The sequence below is a fragment of the Rhinoderma darwinii genome, chromosome 3 (assembly GCF_050947455.1).
Source record: "Rhinoderma darwinii isolate aRhiDar2 chromosome 3, aRhiDar2.hap1, whole genome shotgun sequence".
In the NCBI taxonomy this organism is placed as follows: Eukaryota; Metazoa; Chordata; class Amphibia; order Anura; family Rhinodermatidae; genus Rhinoderma; species Rhinoderma darwinii.
The window spans coordinates 169132433-169147779 of NC_134689.1; the positions used below are offsets into that span (position 1 = coordinate 169132433).

Sequence of the window (15347 nt, forward strand, 5' to 3'; positions counted from 1 at the left end):
AGGTCTATGATCTTGTCCCTGATATCCTTAGAAAGCTCTTTGGTCTTGCCCAAGTTGTAGAGGTTAGAGTCAGACTGATTAATTGAGTCTGTGGACAGGAGTCTTTTATACAGGTGACCATTTAAGACAGCTGTCTTTAATGCAGGCACCAAGTTGATTTGGAGCGTGTAACTGGTCTGGAGGAGGCTGAACTCTTAATGGTTGGTAGGGGATCAAATACTTATTTCTCTGTGCACAATGCAAATAAATATATATAATTTTGACTATGTGATTTTCTTTTTTTTTTTTTATATAATCTATCTCTCACTGGTAAAATTAACCTAGCCTAAAAATTCTAGACTGTTCATGTCTTTGACAGTGGGCAAACTTACAAAATCAGCAAGGGATCAAATACTTATTTCCTTCACTATAGATAGATAGATAGATAGATAGATAGATAGATAGATAGATAGATAGATAGATAGATAGATAGATAGATAGATAGATAGATAGATAGATAGATGGATGGATGGATGGATGGATGGATGGATGGATGGATGGATGGATGGATGGATGGATGGATGGATGGATAGATAGATAGATAGATAGATAGATAGATAGATAGATAGATAGATAGATAGATAGATAGATAGATAGATAGATAGATAGATAGATAGATAGATAGATAGATAGATAGATAGATAGATAGATAGATAGAAAGATAGATAGATGATTAAAAAAAAAAACATTTTTTAGATAGATCTAATTTTTTATTTTTTTTAGATAGATAGATAGATAGATAGATGATAGATAGATAGATAGATAGATAGATAGATAGATAGATAGATAGATAGATAGATAGATAGATAGATAGATAGATAGATAGATAGATAGATAGATAGATAGATAGATAGATAGATAGATAGGATATGATAGGATATATGTATTTTAAATCCAAGACAAATATATATATTGCTGTTGGTATAGTTGAATCCACACTGAAACGATCATACAGATAATATATAGTAGTTTAAAATAACTGTCTGTAAAATGAATCTATGTCTATAATATTTGGAGGACGTTTACATTCCTGAAATTATAACACTCAGTTTCTCACATAAGGATGCATTGCTTCTGTTTGCAAATGTCTAAGATTACAGGAGGGCTCCTTTAAATTTAGGTTCTGCCTTCTATGAAATGTGATGCTGGGAGGCAGACCCTTCTCTCATTAGCAAAAATGAAGTGTGTAAATGTAAGATCTCTGCAAACACAGGCAGCACATTGCTGAATCTTCTGCGGACTTTACAGAACAAGGTGGGTGCTCTCTATGATTCCAGTGCAGATTATGTGAATGATTTCTGATCAGCAATACAAGTTATGTATTGATCACATTAACAAATTATAGTGAAACTTTATTATTTCTATATAGATAGGTTTAATGTACTTTATATTAATATAGACTCATGACAAGTCCAATATTCTTTGCTGCGATTTATTGTTTGTTTGTTTTTCTACTATACAAGAATGAATATATGTTCTCTCACAAAGACACCAAAGTCAATTTTCTGTGTACTTGTATTTAGTTATTTTCAAAGTGAGTGCTTGGTGAAATTTCTATGATTTTTTTTAAATTTGTTTTTTTAATCTGGATTAGTGCTGTATACTGCAATGCCCTTGTTGAACCTAGACATTTATGCACTGGAATAACATGAGGGTTGCTGGTATAACAACATAAGCAGGAGGTTTTGGCACTAGAGGTTCACAAGCTGTAATAATTCATCTTCCACTGTCACCTTTATGGTCAGTCATTTGTCAGTATATTATAGATCTGACCCAGATTATATATCCCGATGCACCTCTCTGCAGTGAGCAACCTTGGAGCAGTGGATTACTGTATGCCCTGGAAATGAAGCAGCCCTTGCTGCTTATACTTTGCCCTAGTTGATACTGTACTTTGGTAACATCCTGCTTGTCAGCACTTTAAAATGATTACCAGGGATACTTTGCTGCCAGGCAGTTACATACAAGTACGTCACATGTGGTACTGTCAATATAGACTTGGTGTCCTAACAACCCCCTTTAGCTGTTCAGTGAATGCAGTTGGATTTTATTTTTTTCATTCAATTTTAAATATGCTGCAAGAAATATTACACTGACACTACCCATCACTAAAATGTAGAAGAGCTAAATATGTCATTTATTAGCTTTCTTTTATTCAGCGTTAAAACCCAGTAGGTTTACCTGCAGCCCGATGATGAACCACAAATCCCACACATCATGCCTAATAATAAGCTCAGCTATACTGGTCAGTAAACACATCAATTGTCGCCTAATACTGCAGTTTTAAAGAGGCTGTCACCAGATTATCAAATCCCTATCTCCTATTGCATGTGATCGGCGCTGCAATGTAGATAACAGTAACATTTTTATTTTTTTTTAAAACAATCATTTTTGGCCAAGTTATGAGCAATTTTATATTTATGCAAATGAGCCTTTCTAATGGACAACTGGGAGTGTGTTTTCTCTTATTTCCAACTGGGCGTGTCTTGTGTTTGTAACATCTGGGCGTGTTTACTTGTTTTACTAGCTGGGCGTTGTGAATAGAAGTGGATGATGCTGACAAACACTTCTATTCACAATGCCCAGCTAGTAAAACAAGTAAACACGCCCAGTTGTCCATTAGAAAGGCTCATTTGCATAAATATCAAATTGCTCATAACTTGGCAAAAAATGATCGTTTTAAAAACAAAACAAAAACGTTACTGTTATCCACATTGCAGCGCCGATCACATGCAATAGGAGATAGGGATTTGATAATCTGGTGACAGAGCCTCTTTAAGTAAAACATCATTTTAGGTTCATACATTCCAAAATGGTAATTTGTGTTTTTATCATAGAAAGTTAGACTTTTTGTGTTGATTTAGGACCATCATTTCTTATATAAATAGACTACTGAGAACTTGAACCCTCTGATTATAAGGTCCTGCGCTATGTGGAGGAAATGCCCCCATAAATAGAAGAAATTAAGAAACTTTTAGGAGATAGACTTTTTACTTAAAGACTTAAAGAGCTATAGCATGAGCCTCTATAGATTTCAGTTAAAAATTCAAGATTGTATAGTGATAATAATCAAATTTCATTAGAAAAAAAAAGTATTCATTATACAAATATTAGTTTTGTCCCTTCATACACTGATACACAGTATCAAGAACTATAGCATTGTTCATCGACTTTTCTGTCCATGTAGCCTTATATATATATATATCACTTAGGTCTGTGGAAAGCTAAATGACAGTTCCAATATGCCGTGTATTGAACGCTATTGATTGTTGTGAGTGGACTAACATCTGTTCTATATAACGTGAGGTAGACATGGCTTTACAGAATACTTCAAGACTTCACACAACAGGACAACTCAGGGACATGGGGTAAAAGTTCTTTATTTTCTATACAAGATGAACATGTCTTTCCTGTTGTAGTATAATAGATGAACCAATGATGCACCTAAGGGGACACTATGACCTTCTGGCTACACAACTGCATAAGGTTCAAAAGCAGAGGCTACAGAAGTCTGAAATATGTGCATTTCCCCAAAGCAAACTTCATGACGGATTATGTTATTGTCGGTAAACCCTCTTTCTACATAGGTGTATGGAGACTTATAGAAAACAGCCCAGATTTATATTGCCTCTATTCACTGGTGACAGGTCTTTTATATGTATATAAACACATTGAAGTAGATTTATCAAAACTGGTGCAAAGGCAAAGTGGAGTAGTTGCAAATGGTAACCAATCATATTCCACCTCTGGTTTTTCAAAGGTCCTTTGGAAAATGAAAGCAGCGACCTGATTGGTTGCCATGGGCAACCTCTCCTCTTTTACTTTGCACCAGATTTGATAAATCTCCCACAATGTGTATCAATCTTTTCACAACAGAAATGTAAATGTGTGCCATATGTACAACCCATTGCGCCATTCCGCATTGCCAAATGCCAGCAAATAAGGGAGAGGCTAGACAGCCCAAATTATACCACATGTATAAATATGTTACTCAAGTTATCTGTCAAAAAAAGTGTAGTGCATGTGTAAAAAGTTTGACCTGCTATACATGCTTCTATTCAGTTCAATGTGTGACAAAATAATACATTATAAAACAATTGGGAGATACAGTAACTTGTAATGGCACAAGAATCAAAACTGATATGTTGTTCAAGTGATCCTATAGATACAGAGGTGGACATAATATTTAGAGGTCCCCTGTGCAGTAACAATATACAGCCGCCCCCCCCCCCCCCTTTTCTTTCCAACTACTAATTTAATGAAAGTGTAAGACAATCTCACCCAGATGTATACTGTAATATCCCTCACTGGTACACCAGTCCACCAGAAATTGTGAGCCAGAGGAAGGTGTGAGTGGAACCCATTACCCCCACAGGGCACCATCATGAGTTTGCCATTTAACACAACTCATCATAAAATCATTTCATGGCATATTTGTTGGCTAATTTAGAGTATACTGTTACATACTAATAGATTTCTGTAGGCCAAATGTATGAGAAAACTGTCCTTTTGGTATGTGTTTGACAGGTTTACATCCGGACACAATTTTTTTTACTGTTTGAACATTGGTTGCTCCGCTACTATTCAATACCTTAAAACAAACATGTATTTCACGGTATACACTTGTTTACAGTGAATCAGTAGTCAACGACTGGGACTGCATAGCTATGACTGGGACTGCATGGCTATTACTGTAATGTTACAGGGACCTTCAATGTGCAAAAGAAAGAGTTCAATAGCAAGTTGGGCTTTACTACATCTTTGTAAGAAAGATATCATAGTTGTTAATAACTATTCAATATAAACTTTATAACTTGGCTTTCTAAAACCCATTTCAAACATGAAGCACCCAAAATAAGTATGTCAAAACCTGCATGTTAAGTCAGTCACTGCACATAAAACTTAAAAAACATTATAAATGGGGTAAAGTAGACACAAAAATGCCAAGGATTGGGCCTGCTTAAAGTTATTGTCCTACAAAAACTATATTTTATTAGATAAAGCTCAAAATGCGTATCTTTTTCTGACAGACCTATTCACTTCTACAAAAATGGCTGTGCACACATAACAAACACGGGGACTTGGGGCCCAGAGATTGGATCCCGACCTGTCATACTTTTAGGACCTATCTTAAAAGGGGACAACTTTGATAAACCATGTAGCTCTTTGCCATAGTACACTATAGCATGCCTTGGCTCTGTGATAATAAACCACATGCGGACTATAACACAGATACATATCATTTACAACTGATAATATTTTGTATTTTTCCCAAAAGGAGTCTACATAGCTGACAATATGCATTCTAAATCAATTCAGCTATTCGCCCTCGGGCTTCAAAGGAATTCTGGCATAATACATTTTATTATATCAATCATAGCTGTCTTGTTAACTACTCACTATTAATATTGTTAGTTCTAACCGGCTTCTGATAAAGGATAGGCATGTCGTTTCTTTCCACCTTTACAAGAGGATACGCACTGCTATACAATTTCTATGAATTATTTTATATAGAGAATGCATTGTACTGCACACAAATCATGCTGCATGGTTAAAAGACAGGCAACATCAATTTGAGTCAACGTCAGTGTTTTATTGGGCAGAGATCCCGACATTGACTTTACTGTTTTCATCCAAGGGGCAGGGCTATGCTCCACAGCGGGACTGCTTCACCTTGTCACCTACCCTAGAGCTGTTTAGATCAGAAGGGTTTGGAATGTTCTTTGCAAAACAGAATAAGGGAGGTGGCTAGGGGCACAACCCAGCCTTTTGGCCTTGCTAAAAAATAGTTGGACATAGGTATAAAGGTTTTTCTGGCAGTAGATAGTGAATGGATACATAAATATACACATTCTTTCTATGCACAGATATACTTTCCTAGTTGTAATTATCAATATTCACATATACAATATTTGTAAATTGCTGGAATACCAAGACTATGAGCAGAGGAGTATCTTGAATTTCCTGGGCCCCCAATCCAAAATCTTTAACAGGACCCAACAACTATACATTCACGTAATAATAATAGTACCCTAGTATGTGGCTGCAATACCACTGGGCCCCCTTAGGCACTAGTTCCCAGGTGCACCTGCAACCTCCGCACAGGAATTATTCTTACCGTTACATCACAGAACCTACATAATTACATACTAATTTACCACAAAAATTAATAATAAACACAGTGAAGTCACAGTATAGGAATAATAAACACAGGGATATCAGAACACAGTGATGTCTGAACAAGGATAATAAAGATAATAAAAATAGTCATGTCACAGCACATGGGTAATGTGAATTGACATTCCAGGAACAATAGTCACAGTAATATTCTAGTGAAGGAATAATGCACACAGTGATGTCAGAGGGCATGAATAATAAAACAAAGTGAACCAATTGAAAGGGTTATTGCACAGTGATGTCACAGTATGACAATGATAACGTCACGAAATAGGAATAATAAACAGTGATGTCACAGCTTAAGACTAAAGTCCACAATGATGTCACAACAGAGAAATAATAAACACAGTTTTGTCACAGCACAGATGTAATAAGCACAACACCAAAATAAAAGGATAATGAACACAATGACGTCACACTATAGGGATAATTCATTTAGTGATGTCAAAGTACAGGGGTAATAAACACAGTGATGAAGCTGAAAGATAATGCACAGAGTGATGTCACAGTACAGATATAATAAACACTGTTGAGAGTGGTCTTATGGCTTAGATGTCACTACCTACTCTGCAACCCTTATAGTTATGCCCCTTGCTATGAATAGCTGTGCTAGGGCCTTAAATAAGACATACACATTGCTCATATTAAGTTTCATTTGTATAGCACCAACATGTTCCACATAGTTTCAAATCCAACTTAGCATTTATATAAGAATAATATAATTTTTCAAAAATATAATTTATTTTTTACATGTACATGCCCAACCACAATCATGTAAATCAGCTCTCCTTCAAAAGGACGAAAACTGTCTTTCTAGTGGGGACTATAGGTAGCTACCATGAAAGTCAATGTCCAACCTATTAAAGAAACTTGAATCATGATTAGGGATTTCAGCCAAACCAAAGACACCCAGAAAAACTCAGAAACAGGGCTGTCTAAAGATGTGCGTCTCTGGTTTGGCTGATATCCCTAGTCATGTTTCAAGGCTCTTTAATGAGTTGGACATTGACTTACAGGGTAGCTACCTATAGGTGGCACTAGAGAGACAGTTTTCTTTCTGGGGAGAGCAATTTTGCATACTTTTCCCAGGGAACATTGCCTGTAAAAGTCCCGACACCAGCTTGATCTCCGCAAGAAGAATCAGTGCCGTCAAAGAGCAACCACAACCAGAAATGTTATCTTTTTTTTACAACATGTTCTCCTTTCTTTTCATACAATCCTCTAACTTGTCTATTTAAAGGCTGTGTATGCCTTTGAAAACATTTGAAAGCAGCTATATCTCAGAAAATGTAATTAGAAAGTTGCACCAAACACACTGATAAGCATTGTTATTAAAAAAAAGTTTTCAAAGTTGTACATAGCCTTTAATTGTATTCTTTACAATTGGTCATACATACAGCTTGCATTTTGCAGAAATTTACCAAACACGACGCTCATTCCAACATTTTGATTGCATAGTTACATAGTTAGTACTGTTGAAAAAAGATACATGTCCATCAAGTACAACCAAGGGATGGGAAAAGTGAAGGGAAAAAATTCTGCACATAGGAGCTTATATTTTTTTGTTCTAGCAAATGATCTAAGCTTTTTTTAAAGCCATCTACTGTCCCTGCTGTGACCGGTTCCTGCGGTAGACTATTCCATAGATTCACAGTTCTCACAGTAAAGAAGGCTTGTCGCCTCTGCAGATTGAACCTTTTTTTTCTCCAGACGGAGGGAGTGCCCCCTTGTTTTTTGAAGGGGATTTACATGGAACAGGATTTCATCATATTTTTTGTATGTGCATTCATATATTTATATACGTTAATCATGTCCGCCCCTTGTCATCTCTTTTCAAGGCTAAATAGGTTGAATTCTTTTAATCTTTCCTCATAACTTAGATTCTCCATGCCCCTTATTAATTAATGCTTTGTAAAGTGGTAATATTATATCCCTGTCCCACGAGTCCATGCCTCTTTTAATACACGACAATATATTGCTGGCCTTTGAAGCAGCTGATTGACATTGCTTGCTGTTATTTAGTTTATGATCTACAAGTACACCCAGATCCTTCTCAACAAGTGTCTCCCTCAGTATAGCTCCCCCTAGGACAAATGTTGCATGCCAATTGTTGGTACCCAGATTAATAACTTTACATTTATCTAAATTAAACTTCATTTGCCAAGTGGATGCCCAAACACTTAGTAGGTTCAAATCAGCTTGCAATTTACAAACATCTTCCATAGACTGAACAATACTACATAGTTTGGTGTCAACTGCATAAATAGAAATAGTCCTATTAATCCCATCCTCTATATCATTAATAAATAAGTTGAATAATAGTGGTCCCAGCACGGAACCATGGGGTACACCACTTATAACCGGGGACCATTCAGAGTAGAAATCATGAACCACAACTCTCTGGATACGGTCCTTGAGCCAATTCTCAATCCAATTACAAACTATACTTTCTAAACCTATAGTCCTTAACCCCTTCCCGACATTTGACGTACATGTACGTCATGGAAAGCATTGACTTCCCGCAAAATGCCGTACATGTACGTCAAATGTTTGGCACCGGCTCAGAAGCTGAGTTGGTGCCATCATCGTTGGATCTCAGCTGTATCTTACAGCTGACATCCGACTGTAACGGCGGGGACCGAAATTAGCTTCGATCCCCGCCATTAACCCCTTAAGTGCAGCGCTCAAACGCGATCGCTGCACTTAAGGTGTTTGCAGCTCATCGGAGCCCCAGCAATGAAATTGCCGGGGTTCCGGTGGCTGCAATGGCAACCGGAGGCCTAATACTGGCCTCCCGGTCTGCCTAGCACCGAAGCCGGTCAAGATCCGCCCGGCGGCGGAGCCTGATCGGCTTCCGTAGCTGCCGGCAAGATGGCGCCGGGTCAGGAGCTGATCCTGCGTCATCAGCGGTGGAAGTCAGCTGTACTGTACAGCTGACATCCACCTGTAACGGCAGGAACCGGAGCTAGCTCCGATCCCTGCCATTAACCCCTTCGATGCAGCAATCGAAAGCGATTTCTGCATCGTAGCGGTTACTAGCAGATCGCCAGCCCTGATGGGCAATCGGGACTGGCGACTGCTGTTATGGCAACAGGAGACACAATGGTCTCCTGCTCTGCCATTACGGAAGCCGATTTAGGCCCCGCCGGGAGGCGAAGCCTAATCGGCTTGCTGTCAGTGAATGACTGACAGATCTAATACATTGCACTACATAGGTAGTGCAATGTATTAGAAAAAAAAATATCTGACCGTTGGACCTTCAAGTCCCCTAGATGGACTTGAGAAAAAGTGTAAAAAAAGTATAAAAAAGTGTAAAAAAAAGTGCAAAAAATAAAAGTTTGAAAACAATAAAAGTTTCAAGTAATCAAATAAAACACAATCCCCCTTTTACTCTTATCAAGTCCTTTATTATTGAAAAATAATAATAAACCATATGTATTTGGTATCGCCGCGACCGTAACGACCTGAGGTATCAAAATATTATATTATTTATTGCACGCGGTGAACAGCGTAAAAAAACCCCGTAAAAAACGTTACCAGAGTTTCTGTTTTTTGGTCACTTTGCCCTACAAATATTACAATAAAAAGTGATCAAAAAGTCGCACGTATCCAAAAATGGTACCTATAAAAACTATAGCTCGTCCCGCAAAAAACAAGCCCTCATACACCTCCGTCGACAAAAAAATTAAAAAGTTATGGTTCTCACAACTTGGCGACAGAAAAAATACATTCTTTTTACAAAAGTAATTTTATTGTGCAAAAAGTTGTAAAACATGAAAAAGTGCTATAAATTAGGTATCGCCGGAATCGTACGGACCCACAGAATAAAGTTAACATGTAATTTATAACGCATGGTGAACGCTGTATAAAAAAAACGAAAAAAGCTGAGCCAGAATTGCGTTTTTTTGTTTACCTGGCATCCCAAAAAATAGGATAAAAGGTGATCAAAAAGTCACATGTACCCCAAAATGGTACCAATAATAACTACAGCTCATCCCGCAACAAACCAGCCCTCATACCGCTACGTCTATGAAAAATAAAATAAGTTATGGCTCCAATAAGTCAGGAAATAAAAAAATATGCAGTTGTGCCCGAGGGGAACATTTCTTCTGTTTCAAGAGGCGATTTATCAAGGACCTAAAATTAGGGAACCAGGAAGGGGAGGGTCCAAACTTATCCGCTGGAAGCGACGGTGCCCGTATTATACCAGGACAACACTTTCCCAGCAAAATTCCCCAAACTACAAAAGGTGCGGAGTGTGGACCAAAAGGGGGATAAGAAATGACACAATTTATCAGTGCGACACCGGCCTGTGCAGAAAGGATTGCTTCACAGCGTAACACACATCTATGGATTATTTTAATTTTTTTATACCACCTGACTATGCCCCTTATATACTCCGCCCCGCTTACATGTACCCCCACATTATAAAACACCAGCAATACTCAAACAAATATAGTACCAAGCAAAATACGCTCTCCAAAAGCCAAATGGTGCTCCCTCGGCTCTGAACCCTACAGCGTCCCCAAACAGCAGTTTCCTTCAACATATATGGCATCGTCATACCCGGGAGAACCCTTTTAACAATTTTTGGGGTGTGTGTCTCCAGCGTCATAAGCTGGGCATGACATATTTGCCACTGAATGGCATATCTAGGGAAAAATATAAATTTTTAATTTGCACCATCCGCAGCGCATTCATTTATGGAAAAGACCTGTGGGGTGAAAATGCTCACTACACCCCTTAATTAATGCCTTGAGGGGTGCAGTTCCATAGTGGGGGTCACTTATCAGGGGTTTCTTTTTATTATTTCATATCTGAGCCTCTGCAGTTGTGAACCAATACTTTGTAAATCGCCAAATTAGGCCTCCACTCCGCATGGTACTCTTCACTTCTGAGCCCTGTCATATGTCCAGACAAAAGATTAGGGCCACATGTAGGGTGTTTCTAAAACCGGGAAACACCGCATAATAATTAGAGAGCTGTCTTGTTATGGTGGCACAAGCCGGGCACCACATATTGGCATATCTATGGAAAAAAATCCCATTTTCACTCTGCAACATCGAGTGAACACTAATTTCTACAAAACACCTGCAGGGTTAAAATGCTTACTACACCCCTTGGTAAATGCATTGAGGGGTGTAGTTTCCAAAATGGGGTCACTTCTGGTGGGTTTCCACTGTTTTGGGCCCACAGGTGCCCAGAAACCAATCCAGCAACATCTGCACTCCAAATGGCGGTCCTTCCCTTCTGAGCCCTGCCGTTTGCCCAAACAGCAGTTTATGACCACATATGGGGTATTGCCGTACTCGGGAGAAATAGCTTTACAAATGTTGGGTTCTTTTTTTCCTTTATTTGTTGAGAAAATGAAAAAATTTGCGCTAAAGCTATGTCTTATTGAAGAAAAAGGACTGTTTTTATTTTCACTGCCTAATTCTAATAAATTCTATGAAACATCTGTGGGGTCAAAATGCTCACTACACCCCTAGATGAATTCCTCAAGAGGTGTAGTTTCCTAAATGGAGTCCCTTTTTGGGCGTTTTCATTGTTTTGTCCCCTCAGGGGCTTTGCAAATGTGACATGGCCTCCGCAAACCATTCCTGCTAAATGTGAACTCCAAAAGCCAAATAGCGCTCTTTCCCTTCTCAGCCACGCCGTGTCTCCAAACAACCGTTTATTACCACATGTGGGGTATTGTTTTACTCGGGAGAAATTGCTTTACAAATTTTGCGGTGCTTTTTCTCCTTTAGTCCTTGTGGAAATGAGAAAAAAAATCGCTAAACCTACATTTTCTTTGAAGAAATGTTGATTTTAATTTTCACGGCCTACTTCCAATAATTTCTGTAAAAAACCTGTGCGGTCAAAATGCTCACTATACCCCTAGATAATTTCCTTGAGGTGTCTAGTTTCCCAGATGGGGGTCACTTTTGGGGGATTTTTACTGTTTTGGCACTGCAAGAGCCCTTCAAACCTGACATGATGCCTAAAATTTATTCTAACAAAAATAAGGCCCCAAAATCCACTAGGTGTTCCTTTGCTTCTGAGGCCGGTGCTTCAGTCCAGTAGCACGCTACGGCCACATGTGGGACATTTCCTAAAACTGCAGAAACTGGGCAACAAATATTGAGTTGCATTTCTCTGGTAAAACCTTCTGTGTTATAAAAAAAATTGTATTCAAAATTTATTTCTGCAGAAAAATATGAAATTTGTAAATTTCACCTCTACTTTGCTTTAATTCCTGTGAAATGTGTAAAGGGTTAAGACATTTTCTAAATGCTGTTTTGAATACTTTGAGGGGTGCAGTTTTTAAAATGGGGTGACTTTTTGGGGGTTTCTAATATATAAGGCCCTCAAAGCCACTTCACAACTGAACTGGCCCCTGTAAAAATAGCCTTTTGAAATTTTCTTGAAAATGTGAGAAATTGCTGCTAAAGTTCTAAGCCTTGTGAGGTCATAGAAAAATAAAAGGATGTTCAAAAAACGATGCAAATCTAAAGTAGACATATGGGTGATGTTAATTAGCAACAATTTTGTGTGGTATAACTGCCTGTCTTACAAGCAGACACATTTAAATTGAGAAAAATGCTAATTTTTGCAATTTTTCGCTAATTTTTGGTGTTTTTCACAATTAAATACTGAACATATCGAGCAAATTTTGCCAGTAACATAAAGTCCAATGTGTCACGAGAAAACAATCTCAGAATCGCTTGGATAGGTGAAAGCATTCCGGAGTTATTACCACATAAAGTGAAACATGTCAGATTTGAAAAATGAGGCTCTGTCAGGAAGGTCAAAAGTGGCTAAAGAGGGAAGGGGTTAATTTACCCATTAGATGTCTATGAGGGCAGTGTCAAACAGCGGCCCCTCTGTCTAGGTTTCTGCTCACCTCTTCATAAAAACAAATCAGGTTGGTTTGACAACTTCTGTCCTTAGTAAAACCGTGCTGGCTGTCACTTATAATACTATTTTTTGTCACATAATCCTGTATATAGTACCTCAATAGCCCCTCAAACATTTTCCCCCGGATGGATGTTAAGCTTACTGGTCTATAATTACCCAGGGAAGACCTAGAGCCCTTTTTGAAAATAGGCACCACATTTGCCCTGCGCCAGTCCCTTAGCACTATACCAGTCACTAGAGAATCTCTAAATATTATAAAGAGGGGGACAGAAAAAACTGAACTAAGCTCTTTAAGAACTCTAGGGTGTAACCCATCTGGTCCCGGGGTCTTGTGTACATTTATTTTATTTAACTTAGCTTGGACCATATCTACATTCAGCTAAATAAGAATATTAACTGATATATTAACAGCACTGGCACCGGCTACATCAGCTGCTCTTTCTTCTGCTGTATATACAGAGCTAAATAACCCATTTATTAACTCTGCCTTCTCTTGATCCTCTGTGACCAACTCCCCATTACCACTATTTAGGGGTCTTTCATGTTCAGACCTTGGCTGTTTTGCATTTACATACTTGAAGAATTTTTTGGGATTAGTTTTACTATCCTTGGCCACCTGCCTTTCATTTTGTATTTTTGCTGATTTTATTACATTTTTACAGATTTTATTAAGCTCTTTATAATTACCAGAGGCTACAGCTGTACCCTCAGGTTTGTATTTTTCAAATGCCCTTTTTTGTCATATATTGCCCTATTTACAGACGGTGTAAGCCATGTGGGGTTTAATTTTAGTTGTTTATACTTGTTACCTATAGGAATAAATTATGCACTATAACTATACAAAGTAGATTTTAAGATCTCCCATTTATCATTTGTACCATTATTTAACATTAGTTCTTCCCAGTCTATATCCTGAATTGCAGCCCTCATCCTGGGGAAATTGGCTTTCTTAAAATTAAGTGTTAATGCTATCTCCAGCCTGCGTTTGTTTTTTACAGTATAGGTAAAATATTACTATATTTTGATCACTGTTACCAGGTTTTCATGGATATTGACATTCCCAACAAGCTCTGCATTATTAGAAATGACCAGATCCAACAGAGCTTCACCTCTAGACGGGTCTTCCACAAACTGGCTCATATACTTTTCCTGCAACAGGTTGAGGAAATTTCTCCTCTTCGCAGTTGAAGCCGAACCATGACACCAATTAATATCCCGGTAATTAAAATCTCCCATTATCACTACAGTACCCGCCTGTGCAGCCTGCTCCATCTGTTTATATAGCTGAACTTCCGTCTCCTCAGTTATATTGGGGGGGGGGGGGGGGTCTATAGATTACACCAAAAGTAATTTTTTTCTGTGTTTACCTCCCTTTGTAATTCCACCCACAAGGTTTCAATCTCCTCACAATCTTCACCCACTATTGTCTCTTTCACACTCCCCTTCATATCACTTCTCACATACAGACATACACCACTGCCTTTCCTATTTGTCCTGTCTTTCCGAAACAGTGTAAAACCCTGTATATTTACAGCCTAGTTATGAGATGAGTCTAGCCATGTTTTAGCAACACCAACTATATCATTATGTTCCTCCAGTACCAAGGCCTCCAGCTCCCCTATTTTGCTTGCTAGACTTCTGGCATTTGTGAAAATTGTATTTCATTTTATTGGAAATCCAATTATCTGACTGTCAAATAGTATGGAATAAACTTCAATGGTAACTTGGTTGCTCTATGATTGGTTGCAGGATTGGTATATTTGTTGTGGTCTCAGGACTAATTTCATCTTATTTTTAAATCAGAAAGAGTTGTGTATTGCTGTACGTAGTTCCTGTAGTGCATCACATTTGAAAACATACCTAATATTAATGTAACATCCGTGGTCGCAGACAAAAAAATCCTTCCAACCAGTCGACGCCCCTCCTCTCCAGAGATGTCTGCACATACGGCCGTCCAGTTCCACAGTGACCACCATGGTGCGCTCACGAGCTCAGTCCAGACTAAGAAGCCAAAGCGCACGCAGATGGGAGATTGAGCTGATTGCTCCCAGAGCACCCTGGGATATAAGAAGGGCCCAGTCCCTTCCTCCCATGCCTGAGCGTTGTTGTCGTACCCAAAGTTTGTCTATGCAAATGGTCTCCTAGTGTCTTCCAGTTCCCAGTGTTTCCCGTACCTGTATCCTGTATCCCGTGCTATCCTGGTCAAGTGTCGTGCTGAGCTGTAGTCATGC

At 38.5% G+C, this 15347-nt stretch overlaps 1 protein-coding gene across 1 annotated transcript in view; it reads left to right on the forward strand.

Annotated features, from left to right (window-relative positions):
- Positions 1-1214: 1214 nt before the first annotated feature.
- The window catches only part of SLC38A4 (solute carrier family 38 member 4), a 121308-nt gene continuing 107175 nt past the window's right edge, over positions 1215-15347 (forward strand). The window contains exon 1 of the mRNA XM_075857023.1: positions 1215-1293. The gene's annotated coding sequence lies outside the window, so the exon portion shown is untranslated. The remainder of the gene's footprint in view (positions 1294-15347) is intronic.